The 15,891-nt window shown below is 34.2% G+C and overlaps 1 protein-coding gene across 4 annotated transcripts in view; it reads left to right on the plus strand.

Moving 5' to 3' along the window:
* Positions 1–15,891, plus strand: part of LOC125659958 (uncharacterized) — a 141,595-nt gene that overhangs the window by 96,124 nt on the left and 29,580 nt on the right. Inside the window, exons 1-2 of one of the 4 annotated variants that reach the window (XM_056150622.1) lie at positions 1,848–2,279; positions 15,023–15,201. The exons of 1 other annotated variant lie outside the window; for it this stretch is intronic. The gene's annotated coding sequence lies outside the window, so the exon portion shown is untranslated. Of the gene's footprint in view, positions 1–1,844; positions 2,280–15,022; positions 15,202–15,891 lie in introns of those variants that run through there. 2 more of the 4 variants (XM_056150623.1, XM_056150619.1) reach the window with 2 other exon arrangements.

The following is a 15,891-nucleotide window of genomic DNA, read 5'->3' on the forward strand; positions in this document are numbered from 1 at the left end:
AATATTATATTGATATTATTCCAGAGAATAAAGCATTATATCTTCCTTATATTCGAAGAAAATGGCAATGTTTCTGCAAACTTAATATAAAGCTAAGCAAGGAAGTATGTCATTTAGATCCACTTATTCATACAACATAAGTTTGGAGATTTAGGCGAAATGAAACTGTACAGGAAATACGATCTCTTAAAACTCTTTACACAGCCAAATACTCCGGAATCAAAATATTAAAGTACCGTGTGCAAAAATCTGAAAAATAAAAGGAAAGTAGTCAGAACTGTGTAAAATATCAACACTTTTCAGTGGCCGATCTAAAGGGGGTTATGCGATATCATAATACTCCTTTGGTTGAATATCTTCACGAAATTGTTTTTGACGTTTCGAGATCGAGCTCTTTACCCCCCCCCCCCCCCCCCCCCCCCCCCCTCAGTGCTTTCGCGGAAAGCGTAAACACTTTTATAACACAAACTTTAGAATGAATTATGAATATGTACATCCTATTGTTGAAATTATAGTTAGAGCAACATGACATCTCATGACTATTATTACACATATAGACAGAGCAACACGCCACCTCATGACTGTTAATACACTTATAGACAGAGCAACGCGCCATCCCATGACTGTTAATACATATATAATCATAGCAACAAACCATATCATGATTATTAATACATTTATAGGAAGAGCAACACATCATCTCAAGACTGTCATACACATATATACAGAGCAACACGCCATTCCATGACTCTTCATACACTTATAGAGAGAGCAACACGCCATCTTATGACTGTTAATACACTTTTAGACAGAGCAACACGCCATCTCATGACTGTTTATACATATATATAATAATAGCAACAAGCCATATCATGATTATTAATACATTTATAGGAAGAGCAACACATCATCTCAAGACTGTCAATACACATATATATATACATAACAACACGCCATTCCATACACTCTTCATACACTTATAGAGAGAGCAACACGCCATCTCATGACTGTTAATGCGTAGCAACACACCATCTTATGACTGTTAATACACTTATAGACAGAGCAACACGCCACCTCATGACTGTTAATACACTTATAGACAGAGCAACACACCATCTCATCACTGTTGATACACTTATAAACTTAGCAACACGTTATTCTATTACTGTTTATACATAGCAACATAACATCTCATAACTATATAGGTACAGAAATAAGCATGGCAACACACCATCTTTAAATTCTAATACATTCAGGGTAAGGCAACAATTATCAATAAAATGGTTTGGTGTGTTTTTAAATCATATGATAACTAGTAATTATTGATATTAACCATGTACAAATGACATTACTAATGATATGATAAATACTTATCATATGATAATAACCAGAATGAAACAAGGATTGGTAAGAGTACTTATAATGATGTACTATCAAATGCATGTATCAACGGAACTCACAAGTGATGTCAGAAATCACCTACCAAAAGTATCCATGATATAAGTCACTGAGTTAAAGTACACGAGATAGCTGTACTAACAAAAATTACAATTACTTATTACGAGTTCATGTCTTTAAACATTGGAAGGATATGTCTGCGCTGATTTATTCACTAAACATAAATATTTACATCATGTTTCTAAAACCCATTAGATAACTCATATCACGTGTCCCTTACATCTCCCCATTCAAAATTTATAATTTAACTGTATAGTGCTTCGCTAATTCAAATCGTGTCATTTTCACTTGCTTTTAATACAAACTTCCGACTCTTTAAGAGGTACGATGTCGACACGACTGTACAACTGTGAATTTTCTCTTCCTCTGAACATGACAGACTCTCTGTGACTCATCAGCGTATGATGTGTATGGTGAATTGAGAAATCAGGAACACCCATGGTAAAAATTATATTTCAAGTATCCTTAAGTAGGATCGGAATCATTGTCACTCTGTGCATGCGCGTGATCACGTGAACTGGGAAGAACAGTGATCAGTAATTACTATGCCTGATTGTCTTGTAAAAGCAGATCGAAAGAGTAGTTGAATATATGAAGATGTGATTCCTAATGTGTTCTAATGTGTGCTTAGACTGGCAGATGATACTATGATATTAAATATATATCGTGTCAAAACTCTTTCTACACAAATTCCGACATCAACGGAATCACACGAAGTCTTCCGATTACAACGACGCTTTGTGTTGTTGTACACCAATGGCAATTTAAACGTGTAGCATGGGATAAAATACAGGGATTCCAGGTCATTCCGAAAGTTTCAGGTAATTATTTTCTAATATCACTCGAAGGTAATTATATTCTAATATCACTCCAATGTAATTATATTCTAATATCATCCAGGTACTCTTATTCTAATTGCATTTCCAGGTATTTATATTCTAATGTCACTTCCAGGTAATTATATTGTAAAATCACTTTTAGGTTATTATAGTCTGATATCACTCTCCGGTAATTATATACTAATATCACTCCAAGGTAATTAAATTCTAATATCACTTCCAGGTAATTATATTCTAATATCACTTCCAGGTAATTATATTCTAATATCACTTCCAGGTAATTATATTCTAAAATCATTTCCATGTAATTATATTGTAAAATCACTTCCAGGTATATTTATATTGTAAGATCACTTCCAAGTAATCACTCTTAATTCACCTTTGTAATGTCAGAGGATGGGTTATTTGATTTACTTGATGTACCAAAGATTTTTACCCAGCCTATACCAATCTCCTATGCTGTCATGTACAGCCAGTACTGAATGATAAGAGAGTAAGGTTATTGAATCAATGTCACCTCAGACTGTTATGTGTCTGTATAATATTTTATATTCCTGTACAGCCAGGAATGAATGATAAGAATGTAAGATTGTTAAAACTTCGTCACCTCAGACTGTTTTGTGTCTGTATAATACTTTATATTCCTGTACAGCCAGCACTGAATGATAAGAATGTAAGATTGTTAAAACATCGTCACCACAGACTGTTATGTGTCAGTATAATATCTTATATTCCTGTACAGCCAGATCTTCAAAAAATTTGATTTTTTTTTTAACAGCTTCATTGCTTTGAACACATATCATATGTTGATATTTTTATATCAATGTAATTGAAATGAGTCCCCTCAATACGTTTAAAGAAACTATATATAGTGCGCATGAATACATGATGTAAGCAAATGAAGTGTCACAGGCGGTTGTACATGTGTATAAATATATCAACAGGGGTTTCAACAGCCTCGATTGAAGTCAGCATTTCGTAAATTCTATGGTCGTTATAACGATCTAGTTCGTTAATACAATCTCACATTGGGTCAAATGTTGTCTGACGTGTTTCATACCGATTGTTAAGCCGTTCTTGGCACACTGATTTTGACTGCGGATAACTCCGTTTACCTGATCAGGATATAGGGCTCACGGCGGGTGTGACCGGTTAACAGGGGATGCTTACTCCTCCTAGGCACCCGATCCCACCTCTGGGGTCCGTGTTTGCCCAACTATCTATTTTGTATTGCTTATAGGAGTTATGAGATTGCTCACTGTTCGTTATCTTCACCTTGCATCAACTACAAATAATAAATTCATCCGTAAACATGAAACAAATAGTGTAAGTAAATATTTTATAGTAAAGAAAGTAAATATCTCGGTTAATTTTCTGAGGTTGATAAAACATGGTAAATATGGATCTGTCACGACCGATTTATGCTCCCTGTCGAGGCCTCGTCGAAAGTTTGTAAAAGCTTAAATCATGTGACTATTTCTGCGGGAACCTTCTACTGTGAGATATAGAACACACGTCTAGTTTGTACATATCACAGTTCGTGTGTACAATTCTGACGACGCGACATTCTTGTCCATGTCCATGCTACGAAGCGGTAATCTTCTCCGAATAATGTTAATTTCAGTAAAGCACGAGATTTTGTAGCAATAAAGTCTTAACAGACTCGACAATATCTTTGTTTAAACTTCAAAATATCGAACGGGTGTTCGTTGCATTGTAATAGCTGCGAAACATGCCGTACCATTGTATGATATAACTATCTCATTGGTTATTATAAACATCATAATTATCAAAGCCAATAATTTGATCGATCGGTTCTAAATGAAGAACTCAAACATAACACTCTGAAATTTTGCCGTATCTAGATGGGTAAAATACATCAGTCGTTTACTGCAAATGAAACGTTAAAAGTAATCGCATATTCTCATACCCATTAAGATCGTGCAGAAAGCCGAGCAGAGAGAAATATTTGACATAAGCAGTTGCTTGTTACGGTATCGTGATATCATGACAGTTTTATTTTTTAAAGCACGCTGATGAATTTTAATTAGCTGTTTAATGATAATTGATTACAACATATAATATACGTATTAACCATCTTATACGTAATCCAGCAACGTAATCTTGTTCTTCATCTTCTTTCAACTATAGTCCAGTTGGATATGCCATTACTGGTGATGTTGATATAGTTGAAAATGGGAACCTCGAATCACTTATTCTAAAAGGTCCTAAATACAGAGAACCTCGGTCTTTTAATTGGCAACATAACTTCATTTCTATTATGAATTTTGTCTAGGATTATGCCAGACGATGGGCTAAATATGAGAAGAAAAAATTGATACATTGTCAGAATGGGTTAAAAGCATAAGAGGAATATTAAAATCTCGCATTAGCCATATTAAAACAAAAGTACGTACCATCTATCCTTCTGTATTTAGTGAACCAGAAGTGATAAAAGAATTAGATAGGTTACATGAGGAATATGTTTGGTTCCAGCTTGTAATAATATTATCTTTGTTTGGAGGTCACGTGACGAGCAAGTAAAGAACGGTTGTGTTATTTTTGCTCTGTCGTTTTTGACAGTCTCCGCATAATTATATGGGCTTTGCAAAACAAAATATGTGCCGTTTGTGTGCAACGTATATAGTCTGACTCAGAAAATTCTTTTTGTGGTGTTTTTCTGAATTTTTGTTTGTTTTATACTGTGTTTATGTTGTGAATACTGAGTATCTACTCACGATCAGCTCACGCTCTTAATCCAAGTGTGTTCGACCAGACGTGTACAACTCTACGTATGGCCATGGAATGTACACAAAAATCAGTGCACTTAAGAAACAGGGATATTCAGAGTGAAAAGAACAAATATATATCGGACTATGATATTGCAGTAGCAGCCAGTGCTATAGTCAACGATATTTACTGTGTGCAACGCGACAGAGACCTTTGGCGAATCTATGTTTAGTCGCCTGGAAGCAAAATGCAGATTGTGAACACTGGTTTTGAACTGGGAAGTAGATCTATCCAGGTTTTCAATACTAACCCATATTCAGCAGGAACGGAAAATTCGAATGAGAAAGTGATAAGAGTGCTTAACAAAGGCCTACCAATATCTGTTGATGACAATTGTGTAATAAAAATGTTAGAAAAACATGGCATGGTGCAAAGCTCACAAGTGACATCAAGCTAGAGAAGATCAGACACCGCATTTCTCACAGGATGACTGATTTCCATAATGGTAACAGGTTCGTCTACACGTCTCTCATGGACGGGAAATTTCTACCAAGAACTACTACCTGTGTGGGTCTAAGATGTACCATCGTTTATAAGGGTCAACCTATCAGGGAGACAAAAAAGCAGTGTACTAACTGCTGGGCGGACTATCACTATAAAAACAATTGTGAGTATGAGGCATGGTGTAGGATCTGCAAGGAGCCAGGACATTCACCGGGATTCAAACAATGCAAACTATATTTGACAGAACAGGAGGACGTGGTGGCTTTTGCGGGACAACTTTTTCCCCACGGAGCTGAAGATTTTGGGGGCAACATACTCGTCTGCCGAACAAGCTTTTCAACACGTGAAAGCAATGCGTTCTGGCGATCTCAACAAAGCGGAATCCATAAGTAATGCAGAGATTGCTCTCGACGCAAAACGGATTGGAAATCAAGTCCTTGTCTCCGATGCATGGTTGGATTCTCGGGATGAAGTTATGAGGGAGATTTTAGAGTCCAAAATCAGTGGGACACATACTGGGGAACGGGGCCAAACAATGTAGGGACCATTCATACCGTTATGCAGCGACAGCCCGGTCAAAACAAGCTCGGGCGCATGCTAGATAATCTGGCGAGACAGATGCAGGTACACATATCAAATTCGAAGCAGCAGAGTGGAACCCGAGCCAGCAACAAGTCTACAGTTCCGTCTGATTATAAATGAAAAATTAAAAGGACCGGGCTATTGGAAATTTAATGTCTTGCTGATAAAAAACCAGGTCTTTGTCGAAGAAATGAAATTATGTCTATCAAATTACACTCTCAATGAAGTAGAACCGCATGAATCATGGGAAACTCTAAAAAGAAACATAAAAATATTCTGTATAGACTTTTCAAAGAAAATAGATAAATCATATAAAAGTAAGTTAGCCTATTTACAATCGGAAATCAGAAAAAATGAGGAATTACCTGCGGGTAATATTGACATGAATCAAAAAAGAAATTTAAAAAAGGAATTATCAAAGCTTGTAGATAAAAAAGTAAAAGGTGCACTGGTTAGGTCTAGTGCCAATTGGATAGAACTTGGAGAAAAGAATACCTCATACTTCTTAAATTTAGAAAAGAGAAGACAAATAAATAATGTAGTTAAAGCTTTAAGAGAAGAAACTGGTGATATCATACTTGATGATGATGACATACTAAACAATATGTGTAATTTCTATGAAACTTTATATAAAACAAATAATATAAAAACCACGGATGTCAACGAATATTTAAATGCTATAGACTTAGAATTCACATTGAAAGATAAGGAGAAAAATTAATTAGAAATATTTCTCTCACTCCAGGAATGCTCAGAGGCACTTTTAAATATGAAAACCAATAAATCTCCTGGTATGGATGGAATACCACGTGAATTTTATCAAACATTCTGGGAAGAAAGAAAACAATATTTCTGGGAAGAAAGAAAACAATATTTCTATTGTGTTTTACAAAGTATTTTTGTTTTAAATACAATTTCTTTTACACAGAGATTATCATTGATTACATTAATTTATAAGAAAGGAGAGGACCAAAACCTAGAAAATTATAAACCCATTAGCCTTACCAACACAGACTATAAAATAATAGTTTTTGTATTTGTCAGGCGTTTACAAAACCTGCTAGATGATTTGATATGAATAAATCAAACGGCTTATATAAAAGGAAGAAATATCGCACTAAATGCAAGATTAAGTTTGGACATTTTTTATTATTGTGAAGAAAATAATCAAGAACTTATCAAGAACTTATACTTTTATTTTTAGACTTTCAGAAAGCCTTTGATTCAATTGAGTGGAATTTTATGTTTGAAGTACTGAAAAGATTTAACTTTGGAGAACATTTTATTAAATGGATTCACTTCTTATATGCAAATCCAATCTTCAGAATAAAAAATGATTGACGGATATCCAAAACCTGCATGATGCATAGGGGCATAAGGCAAGGATGTCCGGAATCAGCAATCTTGTTTCTCTTTGTGGCTGAAATATTAGGAATTTCAATAAGAAACAATCCCAGCATACATGGGTTTTAAAAAGAAGGAATGGAAAAAGACATTAAGATAATACAGCATGCCGATGATTCTACCCTTCCAATGGAAAATGAAAAGTCTTTAAAGAAGGCCCTCGAGGTGATAAGTAATTTTAGTAATGTTCCGGGTATGAGATTAAATATGTCAAAAACAGAATGCATATTAACTGGACCTTTAAAAAACAGATTTAAGAAAATCCATAATGTTTATGTAAATGTTTCATGTGTAAATGCATTAGGTGTATATATTGGCCGTGATAAGGAAATGTGCCTGAGAAATAATTGGACAAAAATCACCAGCGATGTAGAGAAACTTTTTGACTGTTGCAAAACAAGAAACTTAACCATTTTTGGCAAGGTTTGCATAATTAATAGTCTTGTAATATCTAAAATTATATATATAGCTTCGATATTAAACCTACCAGATTCAAACATTATCAAGGAAATTCAAAGACTTGTTTACAATTTCATTTGGAATAAGAGAGATAGAATAAAAAGAAATACATTAATTGGAACTACAGTGTGTATCATTAGTGGAGGCATTGGAGCTGTAGATATCTTATCAAAAATTTAATCTTTAAGAATATCATGGATTAAGAAAATATTAAATAAAAGAAATCATTATACCATTTTGTGAATAGCATATATTTAGAAAACAATTATGATCTTGACTATTTAAGTAAAACTAATATCCCTAATATCAAACAGTATGGGATAATGGATGGATTTCCTTTGTTTTACAAGGAAATGTTCGCATTTTGTAATGAATGCAAGGGTAGTAACAGACTAGATTGTTTGAACAATAGACTAAGGGAACCATTATGGAGAAAAATATTGTGGTATTTAAAGATAAACCTATATTTCTAAAATCTTGGCTAAAGAGTGGTCTGAAATACGTGAATGACGTAGTGGATGAGAATGGTATTAAGCCGATGAAATGGTTTGCAGATAAATTGATTTGCAAGAAAAACTGGATTTGTGAATATAATATTGTAAGAAATGCCATAGGAAAATTACTACAACCTTTCGATGTTCAAAATATAATATATGAAAATGTACATATAAAATATAATTCATACTTTCTACTGCTAAATCACGGAATTGTACGTGTGAAAGATTTCTCAAGTAAAATGTTCTATGATATTTATCAAGATAAGAAATTTGTACCTCCTCTACACCAATTTTTTTATTCTAAAAGCTTCAATGTTTCAAAACAGTCTTGGAGTGCAATATGTAAACAAAAAAATATGTAATATTTTTGATACCCACATTGCTGATTTCAATTTAAAGTTGTTGAACAATCTAACCAGCAACCGAGTTATGTTAAAGAAATGGAAAGTTACTGATACGGATTTATGTTCACTGTGTAAGGAAAAAGAGGATAATGAGCATCTGGTACTGAAATGTAAAAATGTTTGTGACATTTGGAAAAATTTTAAGAAAACATTGAATTTTCAAGATTCATGGGAAAACATTGTTCTTGGGGGGGGGGGGGGTCAATAAGAAAACAATCTTTTTTAAATAATCTTTTATCACTAATTGCATGTAAAATTTACAAATATGAAATGTATTGTAGGATACTAAACAAAAAAGAGCAATCTTATGACATTCGAAATCATGTAAAGGGAATCCTTGAATTCAATGTGTCTGTATACAAAAGATTAAACAAGGTATAGTTTTCGTATATTCTTGATAGTATTGTAACAAAAAATTATAATCTTATATATCTATATTACAAATTGTATGACATACTATTTTTGTCATGTACAAATAAAGTAAAGGGAAATGATCTGCCTTCCCTTTTACATGACTACCCAGGGTCAAAACTGACTTTTTGGAGTGTGAGAAGTGTCCTTTGGGTATTTGACACGGAATACATTCATATCCTCTAGAAATGATGTATTTATATTTGTATAACTTTGTTCTCATATAATTTTATATAATCTTGTATTTCTCTTAGTTTTTTTCTTCTTCTACATCCTGTGAGATGTAATAGGGGATATATATTGTTATTTAGGTGGATCTTAGTCAGGGCTCCATCCCTGGCAGCTTTCCACACTTTTTTCTTCTTCTATCGTTTGGTCTATTTGTTATATGTCATAGTGATAGATCTGGGAAATAAAAATGTCATAAGTAATAAAAAAAAACAAAAAAAAACAACATTATCTTTGTTTGTAAGGCTCATTATTACAACTGTATTTTAAACGAACTTGGCATTAATTCCACTTTTGGTAATCGTACTTATACTCCAACTGTCCTATCAAAAGATGAAATTCTTCAAAACCATGCTGCAATTTTAATCCAACTTTCTGTTTTTCACCTACTTGCTTGAAAGATATGTTAAATTCAGGCTTGAGTGGAAATTCATATCTAACACGTACCTTTGGTTTCATTGGGTCACCTGTTGTTTGAACTTTAGGTGTGCTAGAAATGGGTAAACTTGCTACAAAATTAAGCTTATTATCCTTTGCTGAGGACACCGCCTTTTCTTTTTCTTTGTTTCCAGCTGACATTTTAATTTGATCAGCAATGGAAGTATTTATCAACACTCTTGACCGACTCTACACTCAACAAAATCCACATAAAACCAACCAAACAAACAACTAATTAAATCAACTGTCCAACTCAATTGACAGTCATGCAGGTGGAAAACACACTGGACCCACAATGTGAATAGAGACATCTTACTGGTAAACCAATATGTCGTCGATATCTTTCTACAATCTTTAAAAATATGTACAAGATTTTGATTTTCCCCCCTCTTTTTAGTTATATTTCCTTAAGGAGGTACTCTACATCGTCATAATGACGGACTTCCTTTTAAAACATGGTGGATTTGTTTCAAAAATTCTTGTATAGCTGAGTAGCTCAGTAGGTTAGCACGTCGATTGCTGAACTGTAGATCGCGTGTTCGAGTCCAGCAGGGGTTTTAAATATTTCGCAGATTACTTTCAACTAAAATTGTATATTTTGACTAAATAAAGTAAATTTGAAAGTTTTGAATTTCAAAATATTGTATCCTCCTCTTTTCATCTATATCAAATTTCTCTGGTGTAGCATACCTCCTTAAAGCAATACTCCTTCACTCCACTTTCTCACTAATCTAACACTCAGTAGTCTGTTTTACTGCACAATTGTTAGTTCATTATTAGTTAATTAACTTCATGCATATTAGCTGGAATGTGGCTGCTACCTTTAACTGATACAAGTTACACCTGCAACACAATTTCTGTAAGTTAGGGTTAGGGTTAGGGCTAGGGTTAACCTAACCTAACCCTAACCCTAACCCAACCCAATCAGCTTATTTAAAAAAAAAATAGAAAATTCTTTGTGTTTGGTAAATTTCACACAAATTTTAGATTGGTAATCAAAAACATCTAAAGCTAGATAATACCTTCATTAACAAAGCCTACTAAATGTAAATCTCCATATAACGCAAGTTCTAAAATCACACGTTTGCTATAAAAAGAAAAATGACCTGAGACGGGATTTCCCTATTTTTCAATACACACTATGTTATGTAACATCGATAAAGCACAAAAACATACATACATGCAAAGCTTTCTTTTGTACCGGCGCGAGCGGGATGCGAACCCGCGCCGACAGAGGTGAAAGGCCGTGTGCTTTGGAGCACGATGCTCTAACCACTCGTCCACGGATTCCCTTGTAACATCAACAAAACACGACAAAGCACAAAAACACACATACATGCAAAAGGAAACACTACAATTGTAGACAATATACATACATTGTACACAAAAAATACACAAGTAACAGTGCACATATAACATTCAGCTTACAGTACCTTTACACTGGCGGATTTACACATGTAGATGGGCGTGGAGGCGCACATACCCTAAAATTTTCAAAGTTTAGATTACAAATCAGTGCGTACTATGAAAAGAGGGAAAATCAAATCATACCTATAATGATTGTTTCTAATAGGTGGATGTCAAAATACATAAAGTCCCTAACACTGTCACTTTCGGGAAACCTGTGATTGTGACGTCATGTTTTCATGCCGATAAGTTATAGGCCAGTCAATTCAATAATATGTCAAAAACAAATTACAATGAATCAATATGTACTTTATTATATCTGTCATATTTTATGTGAAATCAGTAAGCATTTTCCCTTTCATGTGCTATCACATCGATTCCTGCGTCACAGCGACAACATACTTATTTTCACCTGACAGTCACTTTTATGAAGGTCCATGTCAAGGGTTAAAGGGAATATACCATATCTAATAATGTGGCTCAAATATTTAAATTTTCGTCTAGATTTACCCTGATGCACTACACGTCGGAGATAATGTTAGCGCGACATTATTGCATGGAAATAAAAATAAGCAGAGTATTTCTGTTGTTGATACTTTTCTTAGAATACAATATAGTACTTTTTAAATCTTAAAAATTGTTTTCTCTGTTTACAAGTTTAAGAAACAGGGATAAAAAAAAGTTGCAATACTGTAGAGGGCCGTGGTGATGGAGTTGGGTTAGTTGGACGTAAAACACATGAATGTTATACACGTTCTATTTAGTGATGTTGTCTAAGCCCAAAAGGGGAACTTTTTGTTAATAGTACTGTACGTAAAACAATGTTCTAGTTCATTACTAAGTGTAGCAAACACGAAACAAATCAAACAAGAGGTACTGTGAGCAATGCTCACTAAGAATACACCCCTCCCCCCTCCCCCCCCGCTTACCCCAATCTCCCAAATAGTGTTGTTAATAGGTATAAATTACCTCTTTCTTGGGTGTAAAAATATGGTATGCCTTTGTAGAAGAAAATGGAAGCTATAATCAGAACACAAATCCAAGACATAAACCTGTAATTTTGACCTTGAGATTAAAGGTCAAGGTCATAAAGAGGTCATGAATGTACATGACACAATCTCATGGGGATACGCCCGTGTCTTATGGTATGACTGTGTCAAAACCCTATAATCATTTTTGACCTTTAGGTCAAAGTTCAAGGTCATATAGAGGTCATGAAGGTACCCAACACATTGTCTCATGATGATACACTCATGTGTCAAATATGGTGTGCCTATGTCAAAGAACAAAGAAGTCATGGCCCTGATACGAATCCATTGTAAAAAAAAAAACCCAAAAAACTTTATTTTTATATGGAGGTCATGAAGGTACATGACACATCGCCTCATAGTGATACACTCATGTGTCAAATATGGTATGCCTATGTCAAAGAACAAAGAAGTTATTGCCCGGACACGAATCCATTGTAAAAAAAACCTTTAATTTTGACCTTGAGGTCAAGGGTCAAGGTCATATAGAGGTCATGAAGGTACTCAACACATCGTCTCATGGTGATCCACCTGTGTGCCAAATATGGTATGCCTAAGTCAAAGAAGAAAGAAGTTATGACCCGGACACGAATCTGCACAGACAGACAGACAGACGGACGGACGGACGGACGGACAGACAGAGTGATTCCAATATACCCCCTGAACTTCGTTCGGGAGTTTATAAAAATAATTGAAAGAGTTTCCGCTTACTGTTACTGTGTGAAGGAGTTTGGGTACTCTTGGATATATGTATAAATAGACATTATATCTTGCTCTGATATTGTACACACATAAATGAATAATTGTATAGAAATTCCGAGAAATTTACTGATGATAAATTTTGCCTCATTTTAGTAGTGTTGATAAAGGTGTGTTTCTGTGTTGTAAGAAGTGGTGTAACTTCACCTATGAAGGTTAATTACAGGGCGGATGCAGGAATTGCGGTTACGAGGGACGCCACTTTATGAGGCAGGGCGTCTGGGGGCCCCTTAAAGCTCCTGGATTTTACAGGGCTTGGAATATGTCTCGTATTAATCATTTGTATTATGTTCTATGATTTTTAATAAGGTGAAATTAATAACATGATGCAAATTTAAAGAGTTTTTTTGGAAAACATTAAGTTCTCCCAATAAAGTAATTCAAGAAATCAACATATTTTTTTCTTTATTTTCCGGGAGTGGAAGAAATTGTTGTTTCTTTCATATTTCACTACATTTTCCTATAATGTATTGACACATAAAATGTATTAGGCTTGTCTTGCGCAGTAAGAGTATAAATATGAATGAAGGTCAATTCTACGTCACGAGTGCTGGCATGGAGCTCCGATTAGGGAAACTTCCCGCTTCGGTGCAACACCCTCTTTATACAATTGTACACGACTCGTCGTTGAAATCATTCACCGTCATGCATTGACTCCAGTTGATTAAAGCTTTAGGAGAGAGTCAATTATCAACTTAAAAATAAAATTCATAATGCATATTTGTTAACTAAAACTCAAATCATGGGGTGAATAATACGAAATTATTTGAATCATGAGTTCACGACATAAAAATATAGACTTGTGTGTGGATTCCAGTTCAAAAACTTTTTGAGTCAGGTTGGGGGAGGAGGTTGAATGATCCATGACGCAAGTGCCTGTGGTTTAACATAAATATATTCTAACGATATTATCCCTGATAATTAAAACTTTTTACACGAGTAATAAAATGTGTTAAAACAATAATTTACAGGTATCTATATCTTTTATTTTGTGGACGAATTGTATGTTACAAGAGTTCCATATGTAGTAATTAGGGCTATAGATCAGTGGTTAGAGCACCTGACTAGTAATGCAGGGGTCCCGGGTTCGATTCCCAATCCAGCCAAAGATTTTCTCGTATTTCCTATATATATTACACATGTATTGTGTCACAAATAGCCTAGAATATATTTGAATTAATTTTACATGATAACATCATTAATAAAGCTTATACTTGCAATGTTTTGATTATAATTATAAGATTGGCAATAATTAATGCAGCTAATGTTCAGATTCTAATTTCTTTGCAAGTATATTAAAGCTGACGTGAATTAAAATATACGTTAACATTTTTCATCTTATCCGGCATATTTCTCTTAGGTAGCCTAATTTACTCTACCTGTCTATACCCCAAATGTGATTGTCACACCAGAGTGATTTTTCTAGGTGGACTCGACCAGTGCACATCTACGATAGTAATATAAAGTGAATGAGAAATAAATAAAATCACATTTTAAAACATCATGTTCTGCTCAAAATTAGAAAATATTCATTGTTTACCAATGAAACATTCTGAAAGTTTAGATAATTTAGACAAAAATTAAAAAAAGTTTTTCTCGCATACTTGCAAGTGCATGCAAGTATTTGCAGTTTCTTATTAAATAAATGCGGAAAAATCCAATTACATACTGATAGAATGGAATAAGCAAAGAGCATAAAACATATTATTTATATCAATTCTTGAAAAATACAGGTGCTTGCCATATGCATGATTTGTAATGCACATGGCATACTCGCCAAAAACTTACCGAAAATATTAGATTCTCTTTATTTTGATAAATTCACGAAACAAAATGATAAACTTCATTTGTATCATTGTCATTCCATTATACAGACTGCGACACACTTCACCGCCAAACAGGATGTCCTCAATCAGAGGAGATGTCAGAGTCGAAAATTGTTCCTGTATTGAGTGCTTGTCTGGTCCGGGGTTTTGCAGTTTATAGAAATCGGGAATCTGATCATGCACGTACCTATACAATGGGAATCTGGTTGGATATATTGTGTGCACAAGTAAAACTTTATCGATGATCATATACAAACTTGGATATATAAATAAGGGAATAATGGTCGGAAATATACATCTGTGTGAAAATACGGGTATTACATTTGCAATCCAAAATAAACAGTTGGTTACACAAAGACACATGCATGTATAAAGGGAAATATATATGTATTACAAATTTAAAAAAATATAATTATATTAGTTTGAACTGTGCATGTAGAAAATACTAACTTTGTATGTTAGAATAACGGGGAAAAGTAAATTGTCAAAAAAGTGGGGAGAGCAGACCAGCCTCCCTGTCAACCCCATCCCCCTGTATACGTGTCTGATACAACATTTACACAAGTTCAAATCGTGTTGAAAGAAAGGTGCATACATACATTTCATTAAATTTCGAATTTATGTGTCCCCCTGTTAATCATTTTGTCTACAAGATTCGTTCCCGAAAATTTAGAAACATGCTTTCAGTCAGAGCAGAAATGAATTAATTCTGAAGTACATCTAGTTTGAATCCAAATGTGGGGTTCCTTCTTTTAATTTCATCTAACTCATTACAACCCCATCCTCAAAACTATGCACCTTTGTTTTTATTGATATTTAAATCAGTATATGAATCCGGATATAAATCATGTTTTTTCGTGATCATATAGATATTGATACTACTAATGAAAAAATAAATTGTCTTTTGTAAATCCTAC

This window comes from Ostrea edulis, chromosome 9 (assembly GCF_947568905.1).
Source record: "Ostrea edulis chromosome 9, xbOstEdul1.1, whole genome shotgun sequence".
NCBI lineage: Eukaryota > Metazoa > Mollusca > Bivalvia > Ostreida > Ostreidae > Ostrea > Ostrea edulis.